Here is an 18,143-nt window from a genome sequence, read left to right as displayed (position 1 = left end):
TGACACCACAGGAATCAAATCAAACATGACGTGAAGGATCCCACATGCTTGATGCAAAAGGTAACAGGTAGGTATGAATGAAACATGTATATGAACATTTTGTATGAAACACATGAATTACATTACAACATGTATGACATGTAAAACAACACACAAATAAGTTAAATAAATATATACGTTAGAAACATTTAAAACGTTTTTAAACAATTTCACAGTATTTACATCATTCACACACATCATGTGTGTGTGTCAGTATGGTGTGTGTGTGTGTGCGTGCGTGCCTGCGTGTGTGTGTGTGTCAGTGTGAGTGACAGACAGACAGACAGACAGTCATTGCAACCCACAACAGGTTTAGAGGGTGGCTCTCCTCTTCTCCAGTTCCTGGTCCACCACACTTTTAAAGTGTTCATAGCTGGTGTACGTTACACCTTCGAAGCCAGGTGTGGTGGACATATTGGTGGCGGGGCAAAAGGTGAAGATTTTCTGGCTGCTTCCAGCCACCTTGTCTTTGGAAGGGGTGTATTTCTTCCGCTGCCCCCCACACTGCGGCACTTTGCAAGCCCCACATGGCTTATTGGACTTGTTGGGCATCACAGGTTTCACGGCGGGAGGACAGGGTGGGAGGACAGGGAGGAAGACTGGGTTGGCGGATGGCAGCAATCTCACTGACGGAGCCTGTGGTTGGGTTGGCAGCACTAGGAGGACAGGTGCTTTTGCCACGGCAGATGACACGTAGGATGCAGTGGCAGGCTTGGGCTGGATACTGCGGTGTAAAGGCCCTGGTTGACAGCCTGGCTGTGGCTCTGACTGCAGCTGCGGCTCTTCAAAGTCCAACCTGTAAAAAATAAAAGAAAAAACACACACACACACAAGCACAATACTGTGAGTATCATATACTATAATACAGTGCAATACAGTACAGCTCTCCACAAAAAAATAAACAGATAGAGTGAGTGAAGAGCTTACCTCCGCTTTTCCCCACGCCTTTTGCCAGCGACATGGTGAGGCTCCTGGTACTGCACCTGAGGTCTGTCTGGTGGTGGCAGTGACGACGGCAGAGCAGGGGCATCAGGCATTGGTTGGTCTGACAGAACGTCCCGATGAGTCTTCACTCTTGGCCTGACCGTTGCCCTGAAGTTGGCCATCTTCTCCTCCCTCCTGAAAAAGTTGCTGATGGACTTGGCGTTTATGTTGGGCAGCGGGATGGCGAGGCTGCCCAGGACCGGGTCGTCCCTCACTCTGTCGGCGATCCTCTTGTACTGGCCTTTGATGGACGAGGTCAGCTTGCTGGGAGACGAATGGAATTTGCTGCAGGTGGGATAGTGCTGCAGCATCTTAATCAGGAGGTACAGAAGACGGCTCTCCTCGGTCACCTGCGCTGCTTGGGGGTACCTCATCCAGCCAAACTTGGTCTTCTGGGCCGCGCTGGTCTCTGGCGTGTCGGCTCCGAGGCAACGGCCAAAGAGGGTATAGCCCCACCTGGACTCGTACTTCTTGACGAAGTTGGCGCCGGACCGGTCGTGGTCGTGGAGAGCAGCAGCAGCCGTGGCAATTTGCTGCCTCAGCACGGCGGGCACGAGGTGGTGGTGGTCGCTGTCGTCTGCCAGCTGGAGGAGAAGCGACGCAAGGGCCTCCACTTCCTCTATCCCAGGCAGATGGAGATGGCGTTGGCTGGCCAGGACATCCTGCAAAGCGGGGTCGTCCTCTTCCTCCACCTGCTCTGCCTGAGTGAGGACCACGTGCTTCTCACAGACGTGGTCTATGGGGTCCTCCTCCGACATGCCTCCGACACCTTCGTCAGCCTGCTCGTCCTCCTCGTCCTCCTCTTCCCCGCCACTCTCCTCAGCAGCGGACTCCCCTTTCCCCTCCTCCTCCTCGTCCTTCCTGCACTGCTCCTCCTCAGCTGCAAAACATTACATTGTGTTGAGTTACATTGTGATTAGTAGTGATGAGTACAAGGTTATCAGACAGTTAGCGGGCAGGTGATTTTAGTATATATTGTTGTGTGATGAAAAATGCTGTACCTTTCTGCGCGTAGTAGTGCCTTGCAGTGAATGCGGTGGATTGGCACATGGCATACTCAACGCCAAGCAGCTCCTCCTCGTCCGGGTGGTTGTAGTCGTCAGGGTACGGCAGAGGCGCAGCGAAATTCGGCTCAAAGACGTGCTCCTTGCCAAAGAGCAGCTCCGCCTGGCGATTCATTCGCTGGATCCTCGCAGCGTCCACACAACTCGTCTGACGACCACGCCCTCCCTCGACGCGAAGGGACTCCATCCTGGCGTTCCACTGTACGGCGAAGGCGATCAGGTACGCCTGAAACACATTGCATGTAACACATTTCTGGCGTTATTGTAGTTGAAAATTAAAGTTGCCCTTCTTTAAGCATAATGTTGTCTATTTGTATAACATTCTTGAAAAAATCTAATAAACAAATATTTTTTAAAAATAAAGAAAAATGAGAATTGACGATGTTGACAAAGCGTTTTGTTTTCATTACTCACTTGGAATGGCATGATGCCGCATCTGTTTGATGGTATGGCGTTTACAAGATGGGAGTGCAGCCCTTCCAGGGAATTGCTGCCACGCCGGCACCTGTACTTCTGCAGCTTCACACCGTTCAGCACCACCGTCCTCACTGCCACGTACAGTGGAACACCAGGGGGGTCCTGCAACACACACCACAGTACGAGGTTCATGATTACTCTGGCCCATCCATGTGTCTAAACATGGCCATACTTGTATCTGTCTTGACCCATTCACAAATTAACTTGCCTGCATGCATCCGAGGTGCTTGCTCGCCGTTGCCCAATGCGCATCTACGGCGTCTGCGGACTTGAACAGGGGGATGCCGTCGATGTCGAGGCCTGCTGGTCCCTTGAACTCATCAAGGATGGAGTCCACGGTCGCAGCAGTCTCCTGTAACGCACAGGTGGGAAAGGCATAATTAGAAATGTTATTCATATAACACAGCTTTATTACACATGATGCGTTTCTATTACAAACTTATTACAGTAGTAGTAGTACAGTAATAGTTACCTCAACACCCCTCGTGATGCGCCTGACGTAGCTCTTGATCTGCGACGGCTTGAGGAAGGCGAGCATCTGCTGGTCGGTGTGGTTGCCGTACAGTTCCTCGTTGCCCTTCCGCACTGCCTGGACCAAGAGCAACATGTCCCCCCTGTTGTAGGCCAACACCGCCCCCGCCATGGCACTCATGAAAACGCCGTACTTGGCGTGGCTCTGCTTTATCACAACAGCATCCCAGCGGTGCAGCCAGTGCCTGATGTCGAGACGGACCACAGCACCCCTCTTCACCCAGTCACTGAAGAGGGTCTCCAGGAACGATGAGCCACTGTCACTGAAATGACATGGGGAAAAAAATAGCATGCATCTACAAAGTATCTATGCAATAGTGTTTCACTAAAATAACTTGTCATGTGTTATTATAATTACCTGAATTAATTATTTTAAATATCATTACATTGTGATGAAATATCATTATGCTATGATGGAATTAATGAAATTAAAATGTACCGGCAGCAGTTGTTGTCGGCGTAGATGACTCTCGGGGCTGGAGCGTTGGCACGCTCGAACCGAGCCACAAGACCCCTGGCCATGCGTGCATAGCAGCCCTCGGACTCAGCTGCCACCACCACCGTCGTCAGGAACTGACCCCACTCGTTCAGGACGCTGGTGAGGTACTGCATCGTGCCCTGGCCGTCCCCGTAGATCTTCTTCAGGACCTGTCATAAAACAGACCAAATCAAAACATACACATCATTACATTACATTAATGTCACCAGTTAAGACACACAGCATTTTTTTTTCTTTTACCATAACATGATGGCTGCGTGCATACCTTTCTTGTGCCGTCTATGCAGAGGAATTCTCCAGTCATGCTGAGGATCTCGCTGCGGTACACTGGCATCTTCTCCATCTCCATGATGAGGTGTGCTCGCCTCAGCACCCGGGCAGATGGAAGAGGAGACTGGGGAATGGGAGGGGTGTACGTCCCTGCAGGCTTGGCGAAGGCGAGGATGCCCTTCTGCGAGGAGGATGAGGCTGCCGTCGACGAAGAGCCAGCTGTGTGTGCGTCGTACAGCAGAGTCTGGTACAGGTCACGCCGCTCGATGTACCACTCGTCGTGGCCCTGTTTCAGCAGCCGCTGCACCTTGCTCATCGACACGGCGTTGAGGCGGTCGCTCAGCAGAGTCACCACTCCTCTGTCGATGGCGCGCTTCCCACACAGAATGGCGGGGAACATCCGTCTAACGGCAGGGGCGAGGCTCATCAGAACTTTTGGACTGTAGGCCAGCCAAATGTACTGCTGCTGCTGATGGTGATCTTCCTCCTCCTCCTCCTCCTCCTCCCCCTCGATGTCGTGCGCCACCGACACATGCCTCACCTTCTCGCAGTAGGAGCACTTCAGCTTCTCTGTCAGGAGGGTGTAATAAGATGACATGCCACACACCTGCCTGGCATAGCTGCCGAAGCCCTTCCTCTCCAGGTATTCCCCAGGCGGCGCAGGGCAGTTGGTGTTGGGGCAGGGAATCATGGCCTTCATCACACCGACGGGGCGCCAGAAGAAGGCAGGCGTGGTGAAAAAGGAGAGCATGCTGGGAACTGCTCCCTTGACGGACACAGGCAGTGGGGGTGGGTGGAACTCCATCTTCTCCTTCAGCAACTTCCTCTCCACAATGTCACCTTTGGCATTTTTATAGCGGGATGCCCTCTCAAACAGGCCATATGCCTCGTTGCTCTTCATCCACTTAATGTTTGGGAGGGCGATGCCAAGTGCTTGGGCAGATGAGGGTGGCTCCTCCCAGTACCTCTGCCAACCTTCCAGGTGGATGCCGGAGGACACAGAGGGCTCCTGCGATGGTGGCACGGCAGGCTCCTGGCTGGCAGCTGCGGCTGGGGTGAGCTGTCCCACGGTGGTGATGTGGGTGGAGACAGGGACCTGGGACTCATCCAGGAGTTGTTCTGCAAAGCACACACACACACACACACACACACACACACACACACACACACAGAATTGAGATAGTTATTCTAAATGAACATAATGACAGAAGTAAAGAAAAACATTATTAGTTTAAGCCGCTCTAGAAGGGATACAATGGTCAATTCATTCCATATGTAAGCATAATAATATTACCTGCCACAGCCAATAGCTCGGCATCACTGGCATAATTGGAGCCATGCTGGAAAAAGGATGACACCGCTGCGCCTGTCTTTTCCTGAAAAAACAAAAACAAAAAAAACAACAGTAAGATCCAGACATCATGGTTTTGAAATAGTGTGGATTATCACTCACATGTACATGTAGAAATTTTAACCTAGCTAACTTGCCTTCAGCTTCTTGTCAACTAGACAGGTGACAGAGGGGAAGTTGTTAACATATTCCTGCAGGCGCTCCTTCTGCCACTTCATGAGCTCATTCAGCTCACCCTGGTGAATGTATTCGGCCAGTATCCACGCCACCCAACCAGCGTCATTCTCCAGCAGCCACCTGAATGTCTGCCCGGCGTACTTTCCAAAGGTCATGACTAGCTGGCCTCTCCACATTTCCCCTCCAGCCTCTCTGGCAGCGGCCTCCGCCTTCACGGGGTCCAGCCAGGTCGGGTCCACCTTCTTGTTGGGGTTGTCTGCCTCAGCCTTGGCAGCTGCCGTACACCTCAACCGGGCCTCTCCCTGCTTGTACAAAGGGATGTTGGGGTACTGGTGCTGTTTCTGGTGTAGGTCCAGCTGGGGCTGGGTAGCGAAGCTCTTCCCACACACGTCACAGGCATGCTGCTTTGGGTAATGGAGCTTCATGTGGCGTGTGAGGTTGGACTTCAGAGTAAACCTCTTGTTGCATACCTCACACTCATAGCTATCATGGCTCTCCATTCTTTCTGGTAATGTAAACACAGGTAATAGGGATCAGACAGTGATGACTGTTCATTTAACTTTCCAACAAGTGACTGTAACAAAACTTTTAAACATGGCTTATTTACAGTCAGTAGTCATCATATGAATAAGGTCAAAGCAAGACAGCCAAGTTATTTATTTAAACTGGATGACAGTATTTAGTTACACAACACAGCTGTTACAGTGGTTAGCCTACTATACAGCGGGCTGTCATTAGTTCAGTCTAGCAACATTTCAAAGCTGGAATTAGTCACCCAATACAGTATTTCATGCAATGACATCCTTTCCCTCCCTGAGTAAAACTAAAAGCAGATAATTTAGATTGACAATACGTAGCCCTTTATTATACAGAAATGTGCTGTTGGTGTATTAGCCTAGGACAACACGCTCGCCAGATTGTTATCTAAATAGCCCTATGTTGTTAGAAATTGCTGTTTACCAGGTATGCAGCGCATCCCATGCAACAAGAGATTAACACGGTCGCCAAATTGCTTTATGTTACACTTACTCTGGCATCGGCTGTTGTCTAAACAGTCACATTTACCCACATTAACACATATCCACATCAAATTGACCAAGAAAATGTTGATTGTCGCTGAAAAGCAACAGGTGTGCAGGTGTGCGACGTAGCCGCTAGTGCTACTGTAATCGTCGTTGCGCTGACCGCTAGCAGACTAATTACCTCATGAGGCGGATGAACCTGACAGAAAACTTTGCAGATAGCCCCCAACTCAAACAAATTTCGACGAATTATAGATTAACACTAAGAAAACTTTCTTCTAACAACACACTTTCAACTCATTGTAAACAGTCTTGTTAGCCGCGTTAGCTAGCTACAGACGCACATTAATCAGCTTGGGTGAATATAGTCATGCCATACACCGTTGGAAAGCTTAGATTGCCACGATTAAAACGAGACCAACCACGAGTAATATGGTTACTCACAGACAAAACGGCGTTAGGTTGACTGAAGTCTACCCAGCAGCTAAAAACATACCTTCAACGTCTTCCCTTTATACACAACGACCGTGTTATGACACAGAATCTTTTCTCTTTCTACAAAATCGATACAGCTTAATACATACCTTAAAAAAATTAACTAGCAAAGGATGAAGAGAATACAATTTACCTGAGTGAATCCTCCGTTGACAGTAGTGGCAATGACCGGTGAATACATTAGCTGACGTATTCTGATCCTCGCTCAATGATTGGTCGGTTGAGCGCTGAGCTCTGCTCAACATTGCTCAACCATTGGCTGATCGCTCCTCAACTCTGCTCAACATTGCTCAACCATTGGTCGGTTGACGGGAGATTAGGGACTTGGTGGAGAAAGTGCCTGGGAACACCAGGTGCTGTAAGCTTTTTTTCCCTCTCAGCTGTCACCAAAGGAGGGCGCTGTTGCTCCATCACCGCACACAGGGCTTTGAGGAACAAAAGCTGCAATCATTCCAGCTGTGTCTGAATGCACGCCAGAGAGGTGGCACTGAGACGCCTCACTTTCCAAGTAGTTTTTAGGGTTCCAGTTCTCACTGTTACAGCCTGTAAAAAGCCTGCAATCATCCCGCATGTACACAAATGGCCTGAGAAACAAGGTTGCAGTCCTTCCAGCTGTGTGTTTCTCCGCAGAAAAAAAACAACTATTCCTATCAAAGTACTGTTAAAGGATAGCATGTGTTTGATGGCTGAGACACCATTATCCGCCACTCAGCTGGGGTGAGCAACTGTCAGTGGTGTCACAGCATGTTTAAATGGGCTTTCTGCGGCCTGTTTCGTCGCTTACGGCCATACCACCCTGAACACGCCCGATCTCGTCTGATCTCGGAAGCTAAGCAGGGTCGGGCCTGGTTAGTACTTGGATGGGAGACCGCCTGGGAATACCAGGTGCTGTAAGCTTTTTTTCCCTCTCAGCTGTCACCAAAGGAGGGCGCTGTTGCTCCATCACCGCACACAGGACTTTGAGGAACAAAAGCTGCAATCATTCCAGCTGTGTCTGAATGCACGCCAGAGAGGTGGCACTGAGACGCCTCACTTTCCAAGTAGTTTTTAGGGTTCCAGTTCTCACTGTTACAGCCTGTAAAAAGCCTGCAATCATCCCGCATGTACACAAATGGCCTGAGAAACAAGGTTGCAGTCCTTCCAGCTGTGTGTTTCTCCGCAGAAAAAAAAAAACTATTCCTATCAAAGTACTGTTAAAGGATAGCATGTGTTTGATGGCTGAGACACCATTATCCGCCACTCAGCTGGTGTGAGCAACTGTCAGTGGTGTCACAGCATGTTTAAATGGGCTTTCTGCGGCCTGTTTCGTCGCTTACGGCCACACCCCCTGAACACACCCTTGCGGTTCACTTCCTGGTGGCAGCCTGAAGCACATGGTGAGAGAGAGTGGAGAGAGTCAAACGACAGAGAATATCAAAAGGAAAAGAAGAATAACAACGGATAAAGAAGTTACTGGTTCCCCCAGCAGCATATGCTGCCAGGGGGACAGTCTTCAGAAAGCTAAAAAAACAAGGACGGACTACCCAGCGACGACACAGGCAATGGACATGACTAAGAGTGGTGTGGCAGAAAATGGAGGACCAGCGTGGAAGGACTCGCGTCCAACCGCGGCAGGTGGAGAGAGGCGAGAAGGAGTGGGGGAGAGAGGAGAGAGTGGAGCCGACGGAGGAGTGGAGAGAGGAGCGGGGAAGGAGAACATTATGAGCAGCAGAGTGGAGAGGGCAGGAGGGACTCTGCAGCACGGAGGACGCAATGGAGGAGCAGCGCAGGAGCAGGAGGAGGACCGAGCGGAGGGGAGGATAAAAGAGGTCAGGAGTGATAATACTGTCAGAAAAGAACTTGTGATCAATGTTGAGATTGGTGATGGGGAAGGGAGGTGGGTAAAAATCAAATTTACAATACACAAACGGACTTATGAACTTTTGAATATATATGCCCCGAACGTGGAAAGTGAACGTTCAAATTTCTTCAAAGAAATACAACAACATGGACAAGCAACTGACATCATCATGGGGGACTTTAATGTGAAATTGAATGATTTGGACGGAAATGTGATAGGTCCGCTGAAAACAGACACTTCAAGGACTGTTTTAAAGGAGTGGATGTTAAAGGAGAGGTGGTGTGATGTGTGGAGGCAAAAAAAACCAGTATTAAGGACATACTCAAGAGTCCAGCAAGTTCAAGGAAAAATAAATAGAAGTAGAATTGATTTATGTCTTGCAAAAGAGGACCAACTGGTGAATATGCATTCTGTTTATTATGAAATTAACTGTTTAAGCGATCATGCATTTTTGATTGTGACAATGGGGGATTTGAGGAAAGGAAGGGGAGGGGGTTTATGGCACCTAAATGCAAATTTATTAGAAAATGAATCTTATGTGCAGCAGATACACAATTTAATTATGAAGAAGAGCGTACAGCCTGGTTTCAAAAACGATGTCATACAAGAATGGGAAAATCTAAAAAGGGAAATTAAACAAAAAAGCATTAATTTTGCAAAAAAATTGAGGTTTAAAGACTTACAAAAGGAGAGGAAAATTATAGTTGACATTGAGAAAATAAATATGCAAGATGTTGGTGATGAAGACAGGCTGGGCGGTCTGTATGAAGATCTAAAAGAACTGGGAAGGAAAAAATGTGAAGGAGCTATAATAAGAAGTAGAGCACAATATGCAGTGGAGGGAGAAAAAAGTACCAGCTTCTTTTTAAACTTAGAAAGGAGAAAACAAGAACAATGCTATATACATGAGTTAAAAATTAAAGGTGGGGAAGTAACGTCAAAATTATCAAATATTATAGAAAATGTGCATGAATTTTATGTAAATCTGTTTACATCAGAAGGGTCAGATGATAAAATAACATCGGAGGTATTAGACAAATTAAAAGTGCAGTTAGCTGAAGGAGATAGAGAGTTATGTGATCAGGAACTCAGAGTAGAGGAAATAGAGGAAGCTATAAAAAATTTAACAACTAATAAGAGTCCGGGCAGTGATGGGCTGACAGCTAATTTTTATAAGGTTTTTGCCAGTGTGCTTAAGCCGATTCTATTGAAAGTATATAATGAAATGATAAAGACTGAAAGAGTAGGAAAGACGATGGGAGAAGGTGTAATCACCCTGATTTTTAAAAAGGGGGATAAAACAGATCTGGCCAACTATAGGCCTATTACTCTTTTAAATGTAGATTATAAGATTTTGATGAAGGTGTTTGCAAATAGAGTTAAAACAGTTATGCATAGTATTATAGCACCGACACAGGCATACAGTATTCCAGGGAGGGGGGCACCAGACATAATCCATACTATTAGAGACACAATAGAATATTTAAAAATAACAGGGAGGGAAGGGATTTTGGTTTCGTTAGATTTTAACAAAGCTTTTGACAGGGTGGAGCATGATTTCATGTTTAAAGTATTACAGAAAATGGGATTTGGAGAAAAATTTACAAATTGGTTAAAACTATTATATAGTACAGCAACAGGGAGAGTCAAAATTAATGGTGTCTTAACTGATGAATTCAAACTAAATAGGTCAGTAAGACAGGGGTGTCCCATGTCTTCACTGTTGTATTCTATTGTTGTGGAACCTTTAAGTGTGTTATTGAAATGTGACAATCATGTTAAAGGGATTGATTTACCTGGAGGGGGGGTGTGTGTCATCCAGCAATTTGCGGATGACACAACCTTGATGTTAAAAGATATGGAGAGTGTGAATAGGGCAATTGAGCTAGTGAACGCGTTCGGTAGAGCATCAGGCTCCCGGATAAATATCATTAAATCAGAAGTACTATTTATTAACATGGTCAGCCCTGCACAAACCAGCGTGAAATTGAAAATACAACCAAAACATGTGAAGATTCTAGGAACGTATATAGGAGTTGATAATGTGATGGCGAGAGATGAAACCTGGACAAAAATACTAAACAATATAGAAGTGATCTTAACATGGTGGAGGATGAGAGATTTAAAACTCAATGGAAAAGTAGTGGTGTTAAATAGTCTGGTTTATTCTAAACTGAATTACGTGTTAGACGTATTAGACTTACCCTTGTGGGTATTAAATAAGTTACATGAAATAAGCACTAAATTCATTTGGGGAAGCACAATTAGTAAAATAGCTAGGAAAACATTGATAAACACATATAATGAGGGGGGTCTAAGACTGTTGGATATAGAAAGTAGGAAAAAAGCTTTTAGAATCAAGTTAGTTAAGAAATATCTCTGTGATAACACTGACTATGGCTGGAAAAATTTAATGAAGTATTTTCTGAATAAGATATTAAATATAGGGGATTATGTGCTATTAATGAAACTAAAGACACCCATGATGGCAGCACTCCCACATTTTTATAGGGAGGTCCTGTCAGCTCAGGGAGAGTTCTTAGAACACATACACTATGGGGCTAGCTCTGTGAGCATGATAAAAGAATTACCCATTTTTCTGAACAAATATGTTAAAAGAGGAGATCAATGTTTGTATAATGCAAAGATGATACAGGCAAAAATAGTTCAACTAAAAGATATAATGTATGAGGTAATACCTGGGTTTCTACCCACGCAGGCAGTCTATGATAGTGTAAAAGAAATAGATTATGATGTAAAATATGCAACTGTGGACAATTATTATAAAGTAATTCAAGAAAGTATTCCACAATCATGGAAATCAAAAATCAAATCAGATACGAGAAGAGACAGGGGTAGTAGGTTTCCTGATTTAACATTTTTTCATGGTGAAGAAATCAGAGATTTTAGTGTGATAAAGTGCAAACAAATCTATGAACGTGTTGTAATGAAGGTGACACAGAGGCCGGCCTCCTTGTCCTACTGGAGCAGGATGTATCCTACATTAAATGGGGACAAAATCTGGGAGACATGGAAAATTAAAGGGAATAGCATTGAAGCAGCAGATCATGATTTCAAATTAAGACATAACAAAATTTACACTAATGTGATCCTGCACCAGTTAGACAGGGGGGTCGACAGAGAGTGTGATGTGTGTGGGTTAGAAGCTGAAAATTTAGTGCATATGTATGTAAGATGTAATGAACTGGGTGAATTTTTTGGCAGGTTGAAATGTTGTCTGATCAAAAAACTGGGATTGATCTGGGATGATAGGGATTCATGGGAAATTTTTGTTTTATTTGGTATTTGGGAGAAAAGCAGGGTGAAGAACACAGAGCTGTGCAGGTTCCTATTGAGTCACGCTAGATGGGCTATTAAATCAAGACGTAACATAGCACATTATGAAAATAGGCTAATTTCTGTCTGGTCAATCTTCAAAAACATAGTACAGACTCAAATTAAATATAGGATGATGCACAGCGCTGTGAACTTCACTAAGCTTCTCACTGAACACAGTAGTCTATTTACTTACAAACATACGGGTAAAATTGAGTGGCACTGGTAGAAGGTAATATTTCAAATAAATGTCTAAAAGAAATAATGTTATATTGGGTAATTTGATAGAAGAAATGATGTTTGTAAATAATTTATTTTTTTCTCCTTTTTATTTATTCATTTTTTGGTTTTGTTTTGGTTTTGTTTTGTTTTGGGGTTTGTCAGTAATGAGTGACTTTTATTTGATAAGTATAGAGTGCCATAACAGTGTGGATCTTGCAAAAGGGAGCTGTTATGGCCAGTTACTGGGATGAATGTTAATATATTGTAATGTTGGGGCGATTTTGATAGATGAAGGTAGCAAGGTTTGTGAATTAAGTGGTTTGGTTTGTTTTGTTTGTTTTGGGTTGTTTTGTATGTGATGTGTGACTGTAAAGGTGGATTTTTGTAGCATTTTGATGTGAGAATATTGTAAATCAAAAATATATTTTAAAAAAAGAAATATATTTTCATAATAAAAGACAAAAAAAACAAAACGCGCCCGATCTCGTCTGATCTCGGAAGCTAAGCAGGGTCGGGCCTGGTTAGTACTTGGATGGGAGACCGCCTGGGAATACCAGGTGCTGTAAGCTTTTTTTCCCTCTCAGCTGTCACCAAAGGAGGGCGCTGTTGCTCCATCACCGCACACAGGGCTTTGAGGAACAAAAGCTGCAATCATTCCAGCTGTGTCTGAATGCACGCCAGAGAGGTGGCACTGAGACGCCTCACTTTCCAAGTAGTTTTTAGGGTTCCAGTTCTCACTGTTACAGCCTGTAAAAAGCCTGCAATCATCCCGCATGTACACAAATGGCCTGAGAAACAAGGTTGCAGTCCTTCCAGCTGTGTGTTTCTCCGCAGAAAAAAAACAACTATTACTATCAAAGTACTGTTAAAGGATAGCATGTGTTTGATGGCTGAGACACCATTATCCGCCACTCAGCTGGTGTGAGCAACTGTCAGCGGTGTCACAGCATGTTTAAATGGGCTTTCTGCGGCCTGTTTCGTCGCTTACGGCCATACCACCCTGAACGCGCCCGATCTCGTCTGATCTCGGAAGCTAAGCAGGGTCGGGCCTGGTTAGTACTTGGATGGGAGACCGCCTGGGAATACCAGGTGCTGTAAGCTTTTTTTCCCTCTCAGCTGTCACCAAAGGAGGGCGCTGTTGCTCCATCACCGCACACAGGGCTTTGAGGAACAAAAGCTGCAATCATTCCAGCTGTGTCTGAATGCACGCCAGAGAGGTGGCACTGAGACGCCTCACTTTCCAAGTAGTTTTTAGGGTTCCAGTTCTCACTGTTACAGCCTGTAAAAAGCCTGCAATCATCCCGCATGTACACAAATGGCCTGAGAAACAAGGTTGCAGTCCTTCCAGCTGTGTGTTTCTCCGCAGAAAAAAAAAACTATTCCTATCAAAGTACTGTTAAAGGATAGCATGTGTTTGATGGCTGAGACACCATTATCCGCCACTCAGCTGGTGTGAGCAACTGTCAGTGGTGTCACAGCATGTTTAAATGGGCTTTCTGCGGCCTGTTTCCTCGCTTACGGCCATACCACCCTGAACACGCCCGATCTCGTCTGATCTTGGAAGCTAAGCAGGGTCGGGCCTGGTTAGTACTTGGATGGGAGACCGCCTGGGAATACCAGGTGCTGTAAGCTTTTTTTCCCTCTCAGCTGTCACCAAAGGAGGGCGCTGTTGCTCCATCACCGCACACAGGGCTTTGAGGAACAAAAGCTGCAATCATTCCAGCTGTGTCTGAATGCACGCCAGAGAGGTGGCACTGAGACACGCCCCTTTCAGGAAGTGCATGGTCAGAGAGAGACAAAGAGAGTTTTGTTTGGAGTGAAAGTTGTGCTATTTAAACCTGGAGTTTCGTTATTATTTTGACTATTTCGTTTGTACATAGTACAGTTTTCATTTTTGTGTTCTTCCCCTGACAGCTTTTGCTGTCTGGGGGACGTGTTTTGTGTTTATTGGATGGACAGCATGGAAACGAACAATGGACTGACAGATATGACTGGAAAAAAGAACACGGACAAAGGCACAGAAAGAAAAGAGAGACGTGAGGAGAAAAGCAGATTATCTGAGATGGACAATGGACAGAAAAATGATCATGACAAAACTCCTGGAACAAACAGCCGCACTGGAGAAGAGCGAGTAGAAACCGGCGGAGAGCGAGATGAAAAGTTTAAGAGAGAGCTGACGGTAGAGGTGGAGGTGGAGGGAACAGAGACCTTATCGATGATGGATGTACTGAAGGGTGTGAAAAAGGAGTGTGGAGAGGTGCTGGGGTGCAGGGTGAGAAGCGAAAAAATATATGAACTAACAATGAAAACTGAGACCGGAAAAACAAAACTCATGGATGGGGTGCGCATTAATGGAGCACTCATACATGCCAGAGACATTGCAAGCAATGAAATGGTGGTCTCATTCATTAATCTACCCATCTATATGGAAGACGGCAAGATATTGGATGAGCTGGAAGAGTAGGGAGTGAAGGCTATGTCACCAATCAAGCGCCGAGTGTGGCCAGGGACTGACATTTTGGACGGCACCAGATTTTTAAAAGTGCGCTTCACAGAGCAGGTCCGCTCACTCCCATACTCCACTAAATTTGACACAATGAGAGGCACGGAGTACTTCAGGGTCATTCATGACAGACAGATACGTGTCTGTAGACTGTGCATCAAGACAGGGCACATTTTCAGAGAATGTCCAGAATTTAAATGCTTCAAATGTGGACAGACGGGCCATTACGCACGGGAGTGTGTGGAGCGGAGAGCGACGGAGGAAGAGGAGGGGCAGAGTGGACAAGAAGACGGCGACGAGCAGACGGGGGATCAGATGGGGGACCAGACGGGGGAACAGGATGAAGAGGGTGAGGAGGACATGGAGGAAGAGCAGGAGGACGGGCAGGAGAACGACGGCGATGACGGGGGTGAGATGGAGCAGACGAGAGGAGGCGAGGAGGAAAAGGAGGACGAGGAGGGTCGGAAGGATGGTGACGAGGATGAGAGCGTTGGATTGGGGAATAAGGATTGTGGACCAAAGGAACAGAGACCTTGGAGTGGAAAAGCGAGGAGGGAAGAGGAGACAGAAGGACGTTCAGGAAAGAAAAAGAAGATATCCCAGAGACTGATTGACAAGAGACAGGCAGAAAAGGAAAGAGAGCGACAAGAATGAAGGGGGCCGCGGTCTGGTATGCAATTTTGATTTAAAATGTTTGGTTTAAATTTTTATTTATTTATTTTTTTTGGTTTGCTCTCATGGCCACTGTAACTTCTGTAAATGTAAATGGATAAAGGGATAGAGGGAAGATAAAAGAAATGCTTTTTACATATCGTAGTGATATTATATGTATACAGGAAACGAACTGGGATGAGGAGAAAGTAAGAGAGATGAGAGGGGAATGGGAGGGAGACATGTATTATAATAATGGGGCTAGAAATGCAAGGGGCGTAGCAATAATGATTAAAAAGGATAGTGTAGAAGAGATAAAGGAGGTGTATAAAGACAGGACAGGGAGGATAGTAGCAATAGAATTTAAATATAAAAAGGTAGAATTTAGACTAATTAATGTGTATGTGCCAAATATAGAAAAAGATAAATGGGGTATTATAGAAGAGTTAAAAAAGATAGTTGTGGGAAGATGTATTATTGTAGGGGATTTCAATATAAAATGTAGTAGATTAGATATAGGTAAGGGGGTAGAATTTAGGTGGGAGAGGTCGAGAAATATGTTATTAGAGGTGATGAAGAATAAGGGATTGATAGATGCGTGGAGATACGAGTACCCAGAGAAGAGAGAGTTCACGAGGAGACAGATTAGGGATGGAGTATTAAAACAGAGTAGAATAGATTTAGTGTTAGTACAGGGGGAAATTATTGGATATATAGATAGAATAAGACATCAGAGAAATAGCTTTAGTGATCATGATGGGGTTAGATTTAGAATTAAGGTTGGGAGAGAGGAGGTAGGGGGAGGGATGTGGATATTGAATGCAGGATATATTGAGGAGGAAGAGTATGAGAAACAGATTAGGGAATTATTAGATAGAGAGAATGAGAGGAGAGCGGTGTACATTGAAAAGGATAGTGTAGATGATAGTATAGGGGAGAGATGGGAGAAGATAAAAGATCAAATCAAATATATTAGTATACGGTATAGTAAGAAAAGAAAAGAAAAGAAAAGATGATGAAGGAAGAGAAGGGTTTGAAGGAAAAATTGAGAGTAGAATTGAGTAGGGCAGATGATGAGGAGGGATATAGTATAGACAATTATATAGAGGTAAAGATGAAGCTAGAGAGGTATGAAAGGGAAAAATGTAGGGGAGCAATTTTGAGAAGTAAAGCAAAATATGCTTTAGAGGGAGAAAAATGTACAGGATACTTTTTAGGGTTAGAGAAAAGAAGACAGAATAGGACATTTATCAATGAAATTAATAATAAGAAGGGAGAGATAATAGAAGATTATGTGGAGATACTGGAGAGGATACAGGAGTTTTATGGGGATTTATATAAGAAGGGAGAAATAGATGAATCAAGTATAGATGAGGTATTGGAAAGTATAGGAAAAAGTTTGAGTGAGGATGATAAGAAATGGTGTGATAGGGAAATAAATGAGAAGGAGGTGATGGAGGCAATAGCAAGTTTGAAAAGTGGGAAGAGTCCGGGGAGTGATGGAATAGGGATAGAATGGTATAAAACATATAAGAATGAGGTAGCACCGATTTTAGCAGAAGTGTTTAGGGGGATGGAAAGAACAGGGCTAGTGCAGGATAGGATGGTAGAAGGGGTGATAACAATTACATATAAGAAAAAGGGAAGTAATTTAGATTTGGAAAATTATAGGCCAATCAGTTTATTAAATGTAGATTATAAAATTTTAACAAAAATATTAGCAAATAAGATGAAGAGAGTGATAGGAGAGATAGTGCAAACAACACAAAGTTATAGCATACCAGGAAGAGATATAGCAGATACGATAGGGACAGTTAGGGATGTTTTTGAATATATGAAGCGAGATAAGAAAGGGGGAGTGGTGTTAGGAATAGACTGGAATAAGGCGTTTGATAGAGTAGAGCATAGGTTTTTGTATAGGGTATTAGAGCGATTTGGGTTTGGGGAGAGAATGAGGGGATGGGTGAAGAGGTTATATGGGAGTGCGAAAAGTCGTGTAAAAGTGAATGGGGTACTGACAGACAGTTTTGAAGTGGGGAGATCAGTGAGGCAGGGGTGTCCTCTATCAGCGTTGCTGTATGCAATAGTGGTAGAGCCCCTAGCGACACTAATTAAGATGAATAAAGATGTGAAAGGGATTCAGCTGCCATATGGCGGGATATGTATAATAAATCAATATGCGGATGATACTACTATCACGGTTAGAGATGGAGGAAGTGTAAAGAAAGTTTTGGAGCTAGTAGAAAAGTATGGAAGGGCATCAGGGGCAAAAATAAATAAAGACAAATCAGAAATAATGTACATAGGTGAAGTGGAGAGAGTAGACGTGGGATTAAAGGTGGAAGAAAAATATATAAAGGTGTTGGGAGTGCACTTAGGGGTGGAAAGTATGGAAGCGAGAGATGTGACGTGGACAGGGGTGATAAATAAAATAAGAACAATATGTACAGCATGGAGGGGGAGGAAATTAAGGTTAAAGGGGAAGATAATTGTGGTCAATAGTTTGTTGTTATCAGTGTGTGTGTATGTGATGAGTGTTCTTGATATGCCGGAGTGGGTGATGAATGAGTTAAACAAAATTGTGTGTGATTTCATATGGGAAGGGAAAGGGGTGAAAATTGCGCAGAAAACATTGGTCGGGAAAAAGTGGGAGGGAGGGTTAAATTTAGTAGATTTGGAAAC

The 18,143-nt window shown here is 44.8% G+C and overlaps 3 non-coding genes across 3 annotated transcripts; all 3 read left to right on the top strand.

The window, feature by feature from the left end:
- The first annotated feature begins 7,687 nt into the window (after nucleotides 1-7,687).
- Nucleotides 7,688-7,806, top strand: LOC128370373 (5S ribosomal RNA). The gene has a single exon (XR_008322479.1). It is a non-coding gene; the product is annotated as a 5S ribosomal RNA (ribosomal RNA).
- Nucleotides 7,807-13,289: 5,483 nt separating this feature from the next.
- On the top strand, nucleotides 13,290-13,408 carry LOC128370126 (5S ribosomal RNA). The gene has a single exon (XR_008322262.1). It is a non-coding gene; the product is annotated as a 5S ribosomal RNA (ribosomal RNA).
- Nucleotides 13,409-13,820: 412 nt separating this feature from the next.
- Nucleotides 13,821-13,939, top strand: LOC128370563 (5S ribosomal RNA). Its single transcript, XR_008322656.1, has one exon. It is a non-coding gene; the product is annotated as a 5S ribosomal RNA (ribosomal RNA).
- Nucleotides 13,940-18,143: the final 4,204 nt, after the last annotated feature.

Source organism: Scomber japonicus, chromosome 12 (assembly GCF_027409825.1).
Source record: "Scomber japonicus isolate fScoJap1 chromosome 12, fScoJap1.pri, whole genome shotgun sequence".
Lineage (NCBI taxonomy): Eukaryota > Metazoa > Chordata > Actinopteri > Scombriformes > Scombridae > Scomber > Scomber japonicus.
This window is presented reverse-complemented; position numbering and strand designations above follow the sequence as displayed.